The following is a 15936-nucleotide window of genomic DNA, read 5'->3' as shown; positions in this document are numbered from 1 at the left end:
TTCGGCTGCTGCCGTCTCCTTAGGTTCGGTCGCACTGCTTCCACTCGCATCCGCACTACGCGTGTTCCCCTTTGCTCTCATGGGTGTGAACTTCGGCCTCTCAAACTTCGAGCCAAATTCACCCTTTTGACCGTCCTTAGCTCCGCGAGCCCGACGCGTCACAAACTCCTCGGCTAGCTCAGCGGCTTTAGCCACCGTACAAACGTCTGGCCTATCCAAGACCCAGTACCGCACGTTCTCCGGTAACCGACTATAAAACTGTTCTAGCCCGAAACACTGCAGAACTTTATCGTGGTCACCAAACGCTTTCTCTTCTTTGAGCCACTCCTGCATGTTCGACATAAGCCTATACGCAAACTCTGTATATGACTCACTTTTGCCTTTCTCATTTTCCCGAAACTTCCGACGGAACGCCTCCGCAGACAGCCGGTACTTTTTTAGCAGACTCGATTTTACTTTGTCGAAATCCTCTGCTTCCTCTCTATCCAAGCGAGCGACTACGTCGGCCGCCTCGCCGGGTAACAAAGTGAGCAAGCGCTGTGGCCACGTTTCCCGAGAGAACCCCTGCTTCTCGCACGTTCGCTCAAAGTTAACCAGGAACAAACCAATGTCCTCTCCAAGCTTAAACGGCCGCATCAGGTCAGTCATTTTGAACAATACGCGTTCTCCTGCACCGTGTGCCTGACTTCCATTACGAGCGCGTTCCATCTCTACCTCAAGACGCTTCATTTCCAAAGCGTGTTGACGGTCACGCTCTTGTTGCTCTCGCTCTTTCTGTTCTTTACGTTCACGCTCTTCTTTTTCTTTTGCAGTCTCCCTCTCTTCAATGGTCTCAAGGCATTCCGACAGCTCGTCATCCTCAGCCTCTAACTCAAGAATAGCCTTTAGCAGTTCAGGTTTTCTTAGTTTGTCTGAGACATCCAGACCCAACTCTCTTGCAAGCTCCAACAATTTCGGTTTGCGCAACGACTTCAAATCCATGGCTGCTCTGAATGCTGCTTTCTCTACTGCTTACTATTGTCTTGCCGCAAACTAACCCGGCAGCAACGACAACCACAATTACCAGCTCTGTTTCTGACACTAACAAAAAGCCTGGCAAAGCTCAGAAGAAGAAAGTCCCGCACTCACCAAACCTCGCAGCCAAGAGTCCAGCGCAGTCGTTCCGCTGCAGGCAACCAGTCATCACACAGGGCTCGTTGCACTGCTCCCGGATCGTCGATGAGCTGCTCAGCATACAGTCAACTGCATCTCTTCGCTGCTGGCCTCCGTTGTCGCGATCTCACCGCTGGCAGACAGTTGTTTGAAGTCGTAGGCGATCCCACCGCTGCCACCAGTTGTTTTGGATCGCACCGCTGGTACGATCTGTTGGGAACTCGGCGCTGACGCCCGTGGTTGTACCTGGGTCGCAAGCCCCAAGGGTAGCGTTGGCCTGGCGGCCTGGGGTACAACTGGAAGCATCCGAAGGTCCCGGCAAAGCATGAGTCGACTGGTAACAACGAAACAACTTGTTTATTTTAACATCGCAAAGAGTTGGCGGTCAGGTTTGACCGAAGTAGAGAGACGGGAGAGCACTTCACTCAATAGAAGAAATCGGAGCCCTCCTTTTTGGCGTCCGGGGGCAGCTGTTTTTATACTCTCGCAGTTGAGGGCAAGAAGGAACCCCTCAAAAGACGAGCACGTGAATGTACAATGGGCTAATGGTGACGCACACTGTCGTAGCGCTGCCGTAGCACCATGTCGAGCACGATCTCGTAGCACCCTGTCGTAGCGCTGCCGTAGCACCATGTCGAGCACGATCTCGTAGCACCCTGTCGTAGCGCTGCCGGTCGGGCACAATGACTGTAATGAGATGATGATCCCTGCTTTCGCATCGCCTGGTTCGGGCACAATGACTGGAATGAGAGGGTGATCCTTTGCGGTCGCATCGCCGCAGTCGCGCCTGGAAACACCTGCCGATGAGTGTTGCGGCGACGATGATCGGGCCAAAATGTCTGCCGCCCCGCCGCAGTCGCGCCGGCAAAACCACGTGTCGCAGGCGAAACGCAACAGGCTGAGCGACGCCGTGCGCATATGGGTGGTCCACTGTCGTTTCCATATGAACAAAGAAATGTCGATTGGATCGCGATGTTTCCATACGAACGCATGGTAAGAACAACGGGTTGTTTTTTGCGGCGTGCAAATCTCGGGTATGCAGGCCGACTCGGCCTCCACCAGTCGAGTTCATTAGACGCTCTGGGTGTTAAAGCTCTGGCAGCTGAATCGGAAACAGCTTTGCCGACGAGGGTCGACCGAGCTCGCGCGATGGCCGCTTCGGGCAAAACTGTTTAGTAGGTGGCGTGTCGCAGAATAGGAGAAATTATTACAGGGCATAGAGTTTCGTACACTACTCACTAGAAGGAACTCTGGCGCTAGTGTCTACGCGAGCTGCAATGAGATCGGTTGTTCCAGCATGGGAAGTACATGGATTGCCTAAACTTCATCCTTTCGGCTTCAAACGTCTTTGTGTCTTTGTAAATTCGTCATTTTCAACAATGTACTGCGTAATAAGTAATTAAATAAACAATTAAAATTGTCCGACGGCGCGATTCGAACACAGGAACTCTAGCACAGAAGCCTGATGTTGAAACCATTAAGGCACGGACGCTTTTTTTTTCTTCTTTATTTCCAGCTTGGCTACAAGCCTCAAAAGAGTGTGTGATCATAGATCGCACACGTTTTATATGTGTCAAAGTATCAAGCATTGACACCACGTACAGCATCATCGCAGTCATTCGTCTTGTACACGTCACGTACCTTCACAACCATTTCCACACGGACGCATATATCGAGAAGCGAATGAAAGGCCCGTATGAATTTATCGCGGGCATGCCAGTACCTTGAGACGCTTGGTGCGTTTCGATTCGGCCGCCTGGACAAGCTCAGTCGTTGCAATTAATAGCAATTTTGCGTGTTCGCGGCGTCTTCTGCACTTCGAAGAGTATAGATTCCGCTGAAATTTACGACAATAAGATTTATATAGCGCAATATACAAAGCCACAAGAACGTCTGAATCCACAAGCACGAAGATCAAACAAATCCATGTACTTCCCATTATTCCCATGGTAGGACAACGGCTGCAGTGCCAGAGTTCCCTCTAGCAATTATTGTATGAAGTTCTATGTTACAGAGGTGTGCGAATATGCGAAACATCGAATCGAGTACTCGCTATTCGTAAATACGAAAACTTTTCTATTAGTTTCTGAATATTCTTAAACGTCAAGCGGGCGTAATAAACATAATATTGGAGCAAAAGTATGGTAAACTTCTTTTCCACGTGCATAGCGCCTTGTCCGTCGTGCATTTTGTTCTTTTAGTCCGCGTCTTCGTAGCGCTTTTTTCATCAAGTATGCAAAACCAACTCGCCCACGTCAAGCTTCTGCTGCTTCAGATAGCCTTGACATAAAACACGAGAGCTTACCTAGCAGAGCAGCCTACACTGGTCAGGGAGGCAATTAACCAACCTTAATCTACCTTAATCCACCTTAATCCCTCCTAGTCGACCTTAATCGACATTAATTCACCTTAATCCCCTTTAATACACCTTAATCCACCCTAGTCCATCCACTTTCTTACGCTTTAATCCGCCTTAAGCCAATTGTGGGAGTGGGCCACGGCGCCCGTCCGACGCCTCGGCTATTCGCCATGGGATCTCGCGGTGCGAGCCACAGCAGGTCCAGAGTCGGGAACGTGACGTCATCATTTGGTCAGGTGCATTTTCTCGCCATCCGATGTTGACCCCGGACGCACGTCGGATTTCCCGCTTGAAGGGGCATATCAGGCTCTCGCCTTAAAAATAAACAAGGGACCTTGCCGAACAAACTCGTAATTCCTTCGCACATTTGTTGTGTGTGCTTTAATGCACTTCAATTTACGTTGCCTTTTCCTGTTTTCTTTTTTTTTCTGGCAATATCTTTGTCGTGGGAGTGTTTGCGAAACGCGTGGGCGCAAGCTTTCCATAAGCTGCTCTAATGAGCAAAAGCTTGAGGACTAAGCGCGAAAGGTGACTTGGAGATAACAAGCAACACAACCTCAATGACAGTTCAAGCCTCCCACGCTACCCAAATTTTTCCGTTTCGTTTTGTTTTATAACGCCGCTGTCTCTTTTGCTTCTTTACATGCTCTCTGTCCGTTTAGCCTGAGAAGCTATACCTTCGAGACCTTCTTGCGGACGCCAGGTTGACGCCCTAAATTGACTCGCCGAAGGCGCTGATCTTCAGGTGGTCACATCTTTTATATATGCGGTTTGACTTTCATGACACCGGAGCCTCTCGTACGAGCTTCACTCCGGCATCTCTGCTCACTGCGTTTCAGGAGAGTTTGCTGTCGCGGTGAGTTGGTACATGATGCTAAAAACAAAAACAGCACACACACACACAAAAAAAAAAACGGTACAAGGAAGGTTTCTTGGGCTGTTCTTGTTCTTTTCCCTCCGTTTGAAGCGAGTCTTTGGTCGCGTCTATTCTTTGCGGATAACACATCGTTGAAAAATTTGAAGGACGCTTATGCTTGGCCTTTAAGAGTGTAACGCGACAGCATTCAAAGATCTCTGACTGCCTCTCAAGCTTCCCAACAAGTGCAATTTATGTAACCGTAATGTTTACCGGAAAACGCTGGCGCTGAAAGCTATGCATGTAGGCGAGATTTCTCGCGGATTTCTCTTTCGTAGGCGGATCCCGGAGGCGCACCAAAAAAATTACACCCTTTTCAGGATTCTGTTATTGCTTCGCCCTTTTGATCTTTCCGTCTGAAAATATTTAACATAAAAGGCATGCGCGGTCGGTGTTTTGTTTCATGACATTTGCTTGTGGGCTGTAATTCTCAAAATTCCAAGGAATAACTTTGTCAAGAATATAAGACAAGGTATAAGTGACTTCAGTGACATAATGGTGTGGCAATATAACCCGCATGTAACGCACGCCATATAGCAAGGCAGGGCACATACATATACCTAAATATATACGTGGGATTGTCGCTCATGGGGACGTCGATGCCGACACCGGATTTTCTGCGACACGGAACGCTATCGATTTAAAACAAGTCTTTCCCTAAGTTGCAATGACTAAAGTTGCAAAGACTTTGTTCATTCTAAAAATTTTGATGCTTGACTGCAATACCGCAGGACCGAAGTTAAAGTTAGTGCTTGCGGGATAAGTAGCTTAAGCTGGCCCACATATAAATATGATTCTCTTGTCTATACGACGTCTTAACATTGTATTCAATTCCTCGAAATAAATTCTCGTTTGGCCAGACACTGACGAAGGAAGAGGAAAAAAAATAAAGCTTGCATCAAGCCAAAACTCAAGTGTGCATAGCGCGATACTTTTGGAAGAGCAAAACCCATCATTCATGAAATGTAAAAAAAAAAAAAAACATTGCTTGCTCAACTTCTGGTCTTTGCATCTTCGTTTATTTTGGATCGGAAACGTCTCTCTGTAAAGGCATTCATGGATTTTTTTTTCTCGTTTGTTTCCTGTCGCTCTGTGTGAAGAAATAAGGTTACACGTCGCTCGGTGATGTAGGCTGAATTTGTGTCCGCGTTCAGAACGGTATAAATTGGAAGTAAAGCATTCTTGCTTTCTCGTTTGCTGCGTTTGCCGCAAATAAAGGTACCAGCGATCGCTAAGCCCTGTTTTGACATTTGGCATGTTCGAGTCGTACATGTCCAGAGCACCGCCGTCGTGTGCTGTCTTGAACGTCCCGAAATACGTGTCTGAGTTGACATCTGAGGGCAGTTGCTTGGTTGAAGGGTTGAAGGACGTAAGCAGACACGACGCTCATGGGTCGCGGTGCACTTCGTACACCATGTGTGACGTAGTACAATTAATGCGGCCGCCCTTACACAACACGTGCGCTCAAGGGAGCTGCTTTTATATATCCTCGAAAGCGTTCGCTGACGCCGTGTTAACACAGGTGCCCAGCTAAATGAGTACGTAGTTAACGATACTTGCGATCGATCTAGGGTTACCTTCGAGTCGCGTAGTTTTTCTATTATTGATTGCTGTGTGCAAGAGACTTTGGAATTCGAGCAACCTTTGCCAAACTTACCTGAATATAAAAGTTATTTTCGTGGAATCTAACGACTGTATTCTTACCATACAGAATGCGACATATATTTTGGGGGGTTTTGCGCGTCATTACTCGAATCTACTCCTTACGCAGTGATCATATACTCATTCGTCGCGACGATGTGCTAAGACGACTGCATCCGCTAACTTCGCGCTGCCAGGGACGCGGCGCGGCCCACATTCGTAATCACAAAAGGGAGTCGCTCACAGCGCTCACCCGCGGGACGCGCAAGCCGGTGCATCGCGCAGGAGCGAGTCGTTGATTAACTGACGCCGCACGAATCGAGCCTGCCGTCATTTCATCAGGCCCGCCCGATCCCGGCGCCCGCGTTGTGGGGTCGAGACTCGAAGGGCGCCCGCAGCATGTGCGCGCGCGATAAATGCGAGAACTGTCGCCACACATGCTCGGAATGCGATTCTCCACCGGTGCGCGGAAGCCCAAGCGTGCCAGGTTAAGCGGATGCGTTCCCTCGCATGGGCCGCGCCCCTATTTTCTCTTCCCGCGAGCCATTTCGCCTCCTCGCAGCCGTGGGAACGGCAATGCTCAGCCGGTCGAAGCAATTTGGCAACGCAGGTTGGCATCGCGGCCGAGCACAAGCGAGGAGCTCGCGCGACGCGTGCAGGCGCCTAAACGCGCGCTTTCGCGAACGCCCGACGCACGCAGCGAACGCGCTCGGCGCGAGCTCATTGTCCCAGCGCGACCTGGGTCCCCCAGTTTCAAGAGCGCGCGGCGCGGCACAGAGACCCGGACACGCCCACTCGCCCCGTTACTCGGATCTAAGCCAGAACACCCACGGTCACGCCGGTGAGACTCGCGCAGACCATGTGGCCAGTGCTGGGCGATCGATCACCCCTGCGGCTCTTGCCAGTCACCGCAGGCATAACACGGAAATGTGGTTCAGCAAGGTTCGCCGTTGGACGAGTTGCTGCTCAGCCATAATAATAAACTAGTGCAGCAGAACGAGCGTTTGGAAGAGGCTACATGTACCCGCAATAATATGGCGCTGGTGTATAAGCTGAAGCTTTATAGCGTCGGCCAGTCCTGTTCAAAATGATGAGAATGTAGTACCTTCGCATCACATGGTCGTCGGCGCAGTGCCCAGCGTCCGGAATGCGTCTCGTAATGTACTTTTCACTGTGCCGTTTTTTTTTTCTACAAGGCGTACATTGCTGTTTGTTCCGTTGAACAAACTACCCGCAACAGATCCAGCTCTACGGCGGTGATGTCTTAATTAGACACGTAGTCGTTGAAGTCACACCATCCAACCGTGATGTACTTCCTTTAGACGAGCGCCACTATTACTGCCAAACACATGAGTTTACCTGTATCCGTTCCTGGTCTTGTTATATTTTCTGTGGGACAGAATGGATAACAAGCTAAGATGCAAATAAATGCAAGCACAAAGAAGTGTTGAGGACACGCGCCTGTGTTGTATGTGTGTAACAGCATGCCCAGTGAGAAACTGTTAACGAATAGCGTGCTTGTTTCTTTCCCTTATCTCCTTCTTCACACACTGCAGTGAGAGACAGAGATATAGAAGACACAAAAGGCAGGGAGGTTAACCAGACGGTCGTCCGGTTTGCTGCCCTGCACTTGGGAAAGGGGGTATGGGGATGAAGAGAGAGAGAGAAAGAGAGAGGACAACGAGATAGCACAGTTTCGCGCACAATGGCAGGTTCGCACCGAGTCTAGACACGGGTCCCAAGACTTGCCGACTTGAGGTATTTCAAGAGCGCTTTTGTGGCTTTCTGTGCCATCGAAGCGTACGGCCAGGGCCCAAGGATCTTCATTACAGAAAATGGTCTAGAGTCCAGCTGGTTCAGTGCTGCCCGGAAAACTTCGCACTAGAGGTCGTGTTGATGACAGAAATAGGATATGTTCAATCGTTTCTGTGGTTCCGCAAGAGTAGCACATAGGCGTATCCCCCATTCCAGTGCGGAACGAGTAAGCTGAATTCGTAAATGCCACCCTGAGCCAGAGGCGGCACAGCACTCTCGCATCAGAGCGGGAAATTTTTGATGGCACTTGTAGCTTTAAGGATGGATCCAGCCTATAAAGATGACACTTAGGGAGGTTGGGAGAAGACCAGTATTTGTGTGTAATAGCTTTAGCCACACGCTGCAATGACTGGCTAAAAAAGTGCCATCCTAGTATACATGCCCGCCTTTTTCTTCTGTCTTCCTTTTAAAGCGAAACTTTCTTTGCCTAGCCTAACCTAACGCAGAACAAGTTGACTTGCTTGCATTTTCGCTCTACGCACTCGCCGCAGTGCTGTAATCTGCCTAGAAGTAGCACTTGTGTAAAGCAAACCGAGATTTACAAGACCATATGTCTAGGTTTGTTTCGCAAGTCGCCATGAAATTTGTCTTTCTTATTCTTCCTTTTGAAGTCGTAAAGCTATTCTGCGATGCTATAATGCTCGTCTTATTTCGATTAGGTTTAAAGGGCCAATTTTCACCACATACGTATAGGTCGAGCGGCCTAAACTCAATTTATACTGCGCATTTGCGCAAATTTAGTTGCGCGAAAGCTTTTGATTGGCCTTGACTAAACAAATGCTCTCAATCTCTGCTCGCCAAAGTTGATCACCATTTCGTAAAGAGGTACCCGGCCTGCGTTTCGTGATTCGGCAGTCAAGGCGACGCGCATAGCGAACGCAGTTCCATGGCGCTTAGTTGCGCGAACAAATTGTTTCGCGAGTGGAAATCTATAAGTTTGCCTTAACATTTTCCGACTTTAAACCTCGACGTGCTTCAAAGCCACTGTGTTTGAGACGGAGGCTAAATTATAAAATGGTTTGTCAAAAAGTGCATATCGGACCATTGTCCAAAAAGCGAGTTGTGAAACTCATTTTTAAATTAGTACGTGGATCCGCTTTCATGTTATAGCCGTGCCGGTGCCTGGATAGCGTCAGTCGTTGCATTCGAAAACACAACGACGTACCTTCTTCTTTCGGCCACACTCTCACCTCACGTCATTCTTTTCCCTTTGCTTTTCCTGTTTCTCCCTGCTTCAAACTATCGATCATGAATTGGTGCCTATCACGACACATTATACTGCCTCAGTACTTAGGTTGTGATACTAGCAAGACAGATTAATCAGTGGTAACACCCTGCTTACATTTAAGCCTGTTAAGAAAACTTTTTGTTTTTTTGTGCCAATACATGCTTCCGGAACCGCAGGTTGCATACAACCTGCCTTAATCACGTACTCTTAAATGGAAGGTCACTATTCGGCAACCTTCTTTTTATGAGGCCCGCCTCCCGCGGGTTTCAGAAAGGTTACGGGCACCTGGTAGGAGGCCCTTTTCTATGTGACACCTTATATGCGGTTCTGATTGAGAAGGGCGCTAAAATTGAGCGCATCTTTCATGCGTACAAGTCGCAAGGCAAGCGTACAGTATACGACACTTCATGTTATCAAACAAAGCTTACTTTATTCGAAAAACTTCACAGACAAACACAAAATATTGCCACTGACCCCGCGGGCTGTTGTGCTCAGCTTCAAGGATATTTCTCTTTTGTTTTTAAACAACATGCAACATAAGATGTCGCTCTCATCTATCATACAAATAACAACGAGACAATTATTTCCAACGTAATCAAAGTGCCAAGACAAACATATTTATACATGCGTGCAGAGAAATGGAACTCCTTCTATGAGCAAAAAAAAAAAAAAATCTTGGGTGAAAATCGTAGAAGTAACTGCAGTCATTCACATAAAGAGTCTTATTCTATGGTACAATGCGATCGGTATAAAGCACAAGTAACATACCGAAGGACTGGTCGGTCCGGCTGACACAAATAGGTGTAACACGTGCTTGTAACCGCACACGCTTGTCAAGCAGTGTGCATGCTTATAACTTGACTAGAGATTAGAACATGCTTCACTTTGGAAAATGAGGCGATCCACTCCACACGGTGCGCCAAAAAGAAAGGAAAACAAGGTTTAACGTATGGATATCCACACGCTATGCACGAAACACGAACGTCAAGGTAATTTCATCTTCGAAACAAACTGCGTGTACTTTGATTATACTCATGCGCCGAACGCGCTAAAAAGCAGAAGGTGAACACGAAAAATGACACGAGACAGTGGAAGGAGACAAGTTGCGTCTCCTTCCACTGTCCCTTGTCGTTCGCGCAGTTCACTTTGTTGCAAAGATGACGACCTTGCCCAACTAGCATTTCTAAAAAGCAGAAGCGCGCCTTCATTACGACGACACCCTCGAACAAAGACAACATGCTTGATGTCTGCGCTCAGAGGCTGTCCTCCCATAGATATCTGTGCCTGTCCTTATTTTCTTTTTTTCTTTATTCACCTACGTGGTCCTTAACTAAGCGGTTCTTTTTTTAACTTCATCACAGCTCCCTTACGAGGTGGACGCTAACTGTTTTAGTTAGGTACACTGCTATGGTACAGAACTCAGGGCTTAAGAGCCATGTCAGAGAGGCATTCCTAATGCTTTCTAGAAAGCTGCGGACTGCGCATTCCTCTCAGAAAGTGGCACATCAAATCATGTCGTAATATGCACCATTGACAGCCCAAGAGCCCAACTTTACGAAGAAATAAACGGGACACGTTACACTTAAGTAAAACCGCGTCTCTTTCTTACTTAATTGTCGAGCGTTCGCCTTTGTTTCGCTGCATCTCGTTGATAATTGCCAACTAGCCCAATGTTTCGTCATAAGCATCTGGTGTACAATTCCATAACAAATCTCAAAGTACGCCAGAAACAAGTGATACAGTGGTGCTAAGTCGTTTCATCTCGAGAAAGTGCCCACTTATATCATCCCAGCGGTCTTCACTCTTGATTCAAGCATGAATCTAGTGCTACCTCGACGCTTGAATATTGACGATGTGCTGTCCTCAGCGTTAACTAGTCCGTTAGACTGCTCATTGATCGCTGAGCACGTGAAGCTTCTTAAACGCCTCCACGGTATATGGAGGCTTCGACTGGCTGATAATTTTGATGTCCACTAGAGAATCAAGCTGAAGGCTCGTGTGACACTTCCTCGAAGAAGGCCTAACGCCTCCAATATTCAGGCTGCAGCATGCAGGCTTGCCAATAAAACATAGCAATTCTCAAACACGTAGCCATGACAGAACACACGAAACTAGAACAGATTTCACCAGACATATAATTGGACACATGTAACTTGCAAAAACAATAACAAATGGTTTCCTGCTTGTTAAAGCGCACATATCAGCCAAGCTCCGTCAACATCAGCCTTTCTTTACAGACATTGACAGTAGCGATCAAAAACTGGCGATTTCTCACCCAGAGTGAGTACAGAACGCACATAGAGAACGATGCACCTCTAACACTGCGACATACAACGTACACAAACAAGCTTGAAAAAAAATACAAAGAAGAAAGGAAGGTGCGAATATGCTATGTGTACAATGACAACAAAACAAGATTCACTCAATGGTGTTTAAATACAACGTGGAAAGCGACAGACCACTGTTCCCAATTCACAGAGCTACGAGTACACTGCTACATGACATTGTCCGCTATACACACAGCCTCTTTTCTATAGCGCTGTACATGTGGCTGTAAATATATAAACAACGGTTTTGTACAAAGAACCAAAACTCACGCCAGGTTATGAAAGGTCCCTAATGGCGACCCATTCTCCATACAACATGCTTTTTCGACGATACTTCGATGACAGAGACGAGATTTTCCTTTTTCTTGGGATATGCAGGGGCTTGCTCTTCTCGCAAATGCGGTTCTTCACTGCTTTCTTCTTCTTTTTTAACTCTGATAAGCTCGCGGTGAACACGCTTTTCGTAAGAGTAATGTAATTGTCCTTTCGCTTAGAATTCCTACGCTCTAGCTCCTCAGATGCTTAATGCAACTGATCTTCATAGGCAGGCGCAGTATCTTTTTTAATGTATTCTTATATTAACTCTTGTTGGTCGGGTGTCTGCCTGGTCGTCATCTGCCTCACAGAAATTGAGCTTTATAAGCTCGATCCATCATCGTCGTAACGTTGTCTGCCAATGCGTTAGCGCATATTGAAGGTCGGGTGTTGAAATTTGTGCTTTCTTATGAGTTCGTTTGTTTTGCCTTTGACATACAGGGCTTGTAACAAGACGTAGATATAAATGCACTGATTTGAAATTCCGTTAAGTAGGAAAATTTCAAGTCGTTGCCGTCTTTGTTATTGAAGGTCGCTTCTAGACATTGGTGTAGGAAAACTGAATGGTCTTAAAGGCTTTCTACTGACCGGCAAAGCTCCTGTAATGCTAAGTATTGTCGCCGTCTTACTGCGCTTTGGCTGTACAACGAATTAACATGTTACATCGTGAAAAAGTGTAAACATAGCTGTGCCTACAGCTGTTTCAAGACGTCATCCGCATTACCATTGAATGTCGATCGCTGCTGCTGGCTTAAAATGTTTGTTAAATACTTGCCGGTGAGCGGACTACTGCGTCCTGTGTGCGCAAAAGGCAGCGCAGAAACACAATATCGAGCAAGCGGACCACTGCTTTCGGTACACGCCGCCAAGCCACCGTGATAAACTCGAAAAATGTCACTGGTACAGATGGCTGATGTCAACAAAATGTCTTCATTAACATACTTACCCTGTTGGAGCTGGCGCTATCTAAAGGGAAATGCAGAATGCTTATATAAAGAACACAGTCTACAAGTAGTTTCTTTGTGTTCGATTAATTTGACTAGTAGATGTAGATATGAAAAAAAAAATGCGCCGTCACTCAGTGCAGCCATAAGGAATGTAGGATTCGCAAGCTAGGTACGGGAAACAATTTTGTTGTGTTTGTCATTCGTGTCAAATTTTTTGAGGCTCGACTATTGGGATATATGAGCACTAACTGCACAAAAAATTCCACATCCTAGTGTTTGAAGACGTAGGCTTTCAACTTCTTTGACGCGAGACTTAGCTCATACCATGTGTCATTGTTGATATGTACAGATTTGAAGTGCATCATGAACCGAACTAAGCATGGAAACGTACCATCAAACCTTTGAACTGCTCATAAAGGGCGCAGAAACAGAAACGAAAAACAAACTGAAAACAGCAACACCATTAACCACATAGTACATCTCTGTGAAATATCTCGACAACTGAATGACATCCGTGTCAAAGCGCTCTCAACAAGATCACAACTCCTCGTAGGCACCCTTATCGCAACAGGAAGGTTCGCGCTTATCTACGACCGTGCCACGGCGGCACTAATTACATGTATGCTCAAATAAAACCGACAGCATCTGCCTTTCGCAAGCATAATTGCGCGCATGCTTCCGTACCTAGCTTGTGTATTCCATAACAGCAACAGCCTTGGCAAACGAAGACATCGTGATCGTTCGTTGCCGTAAACATGGGCTAAACGGCAGCCATTCGCTTTGACAGGATGATGCAACAGCATCACATCTATGTCGCAAGAAAGAGTGGTCATAGTGACGCCTAGTTACTATGACATCGCGCTCACTAACGTCCGGTCTAAGTCAGAGCGCACGCTTAGACTAGTGCAACTTTGCTAGTGGTCACGCTACAACTTGGCAGCTTTTTGTGGCAGAAGTGAAGCAATTTGTCGGCTTTTGCGAGCTGTGTCTTTTCAGCACTTTAAGTTGTCCGCCGGTAGCAAAAAATGACACTCAGTTGAAGACAGAAAAGTGGTTTTACACCGACAAGGCTATAGCTATAGCGGAAGAACAAGGACACAAAAAGACACACCGGGCACACACAATTCCGGGTGTGTCAAATGTTCTCTTGTGTCATTGTGGTTTTCTGAGCTATAACTCGCCCTGACATGATGAACCAACGAACCTGGATTGCAAGCATTGTTCACTTTATAACGCTACGTCGCGGCTAGCACTTAAGTTGGAAATATTAACGCTACTCCATTAAGAATCAGAACCAGCCCTTCATAAATGTAGCACATAGATACAATGAGTGGTAGCCCAGAGCTAATTACTCAATTTGAGCTCACTTGCAAGCGCTTTATGCACGAGGCTGAGTATATCGCATGTTTTAGTAAACTGACAAACTGTGAACAATGTTGGACTATTCGAAAAGCAGATGCCATCTTTCAGACCAATACTCGCTAAACGAGGCGAGAAGAAATATGAAGGCTTTTGTGGCTGGCAGTTGTCCTGCAAGATCTTCGTTTGTCAGGGCTCAAGCTTTTGTAAAAATGACATGACCGCTGCCGTGGCGCTGATGCCGTTTCGTCACAGGTGTGCCTCTATCTCTCTTTATGGCGATTTAACTGCTCGTTTTCACACTTCTGTGCCCATACACGCGCGTATATATAGTATGGCTGTATAAACGCGTGGTAAGCACGTGAGCTCTTCGTACACGATAACAAAACAACAGGTACACACAGCACAAAAAGCAACAAGTACTTATGTACACCACGGAAAGCAGAGTCGCGAGGCACATTCTTACACGTTAACTCTAAACACTGAATGTGAGGATGGTTGCCAGCTGCGTTCTCGCTTTGCCTTTGACGTACGAATTTTCGAATACGCTATCCGCTATGTACACGAAAATAAAGCCTAGAAAGCATGACCCGCTCAGTTTTTCATCCTTCGATAGGCTGTACCGCTTGCATGTAAGGGAAAAGCTCGGAGGGGTCCCGATGTCGCGCAGCCTGGAGACTGGGACCCAAGAAATGCTGACCTTAAGTGTGCTTGCGTAGGTGCGGCAGACTCTTTCACTTTCATTACGTCGTGTCGTGGCCTGCAAAACAAGAAGAGGCATGAAAAAGAAAAGGAATGATTAGAAACTCAACCACGCTTTTAACAGGCCGTACATTATATTAAGTAGGCCATGCAGGGCGCCTAGTACGCTACGAGCGTTCAGCACCAAACCCCTTATAAAATTAACTCATTTTATGATTTGCGACATGCCGTGAGGCTTCAGTAGAAAAGCTCAAGCATGCCTTCGCAACATCAGGTTCAACGTGGCATACGTTAACTATACTTCAAATTCGAATTTTATAGACTGGTTCCGTAAGCATAAGATAAATGCCTGCAATTGCTATTGAATCAATATATGCACTTCATATGTTATAAAGTTGTAGTGCCGGGTAGGAGACTGCCGGCTTGATTCATGGATTCGGCAGTCGAATTTAAGTTGTGCAAGGACACTTTTGGGGCGCACGTTAAGAGAGAGAGAGAGAGAGAGCGAGATGAATGAGGTGCGAAAGGCAGGGAGGTTAACCGGAAGATATCCAGATTGCTACCCTGCACTGGGGAAGGGGGAAGGGGGGACAGAAAGATAAACATACACACACAGACATGCACACAGGTAGCATTATCAGCCATTCCGATGCGTCAAGCAAATGAATTCGCAAAAGATACTCCAAGCCGCAGTCGGCAGAGAACAGTTGTCTCGATTCGGGATAGTCCAGATGGAATGCGTAGAACGAGGGATGGATCTAGGCGGTGCAATCATGCATGCTGGAAACTAGGCGTGTTCCACATGGATCGTGTCGCATCGCGCGCGAGTATGCGAAGCTTTTTTGCTGCATCGGTTCTTGATAGCGGGATGGGTTCCTTCACGGCATTTCCATGAGTCCTCCTAGTAGCTTCATCGGCATGTTCTTTGCCCATGATACCGCAGTGGTCTGAGAGCCACTTAAAGAAATCAATCAGTCCAGCAGAGTGCGTACAGGTGATTGACAGACTTTCTTTCTACGCGGAATAAACACGAAAGTGCAAGTGATAAAGAGACGATGACAACTCAAGTAACCAAATTCTCCGGCATGCTCATGACTGTTACACAGTTAGGAAAGACTGTTGTTTCTCGAAAGGCGGAAGAGAAGAAATGCTGACACATGGTTAATCTCACATGT

General features: G+C 47.0%; 2 protein-coding genes across 9 annotated transcripts in view; one reads left to right on the top strand and one right to left on the bottom strand.

The window, feature by feature from the left end:
* The window catches only part of LOC142575404 (immunoglobulin domain-containing protein oig-4-like), a 417771-nt gene that overhangs the window by 92978 nt on the left and 308857 nt on the right, over window positions 1–15936 (top strand). The gene's annotated exons all lie outside the window — the stretch shown is intronic.
* The window catches only part of Nep3 (M13 family metallopeptidase neprilysin 3), a 152323-nt gene continuing 145908 nt past the window's right edge, over window positions 9522–15936 (bottom strand). For all 8 annotated transcript variants that reach the window (XM_075684749.1, XM_075684751.1, XM_075684744.1 and 5 more), the window contains one exon: window positions 9522–14819. The gene's annotated coding sequence lies outside the window, so the exon portion shown is untranslated. The remainder of the gene's footprint in view (window positions 14820–15936) is intronic.

The sequence above is a fragment of the Dermacentor variabilis genome, chromosome 3 (genome assembly GCF_050947875.1).
Source record: "Dermacentor variabilis isolate Ectoservices chromosome 3, ASM5094787v1, whole genome shotgun sequence".
NCBI lineage: Eukaryota > Metazoa > Arthropoda > Arachnida > Ixodida > Ixodidae > Dermacentor > Dermacentor variabilis.
The sequence above is the reverse complement of the archived record's forward strand: the minus strand, read 5'-3'. Positions and strand labels throughout refer to the sequence as shown.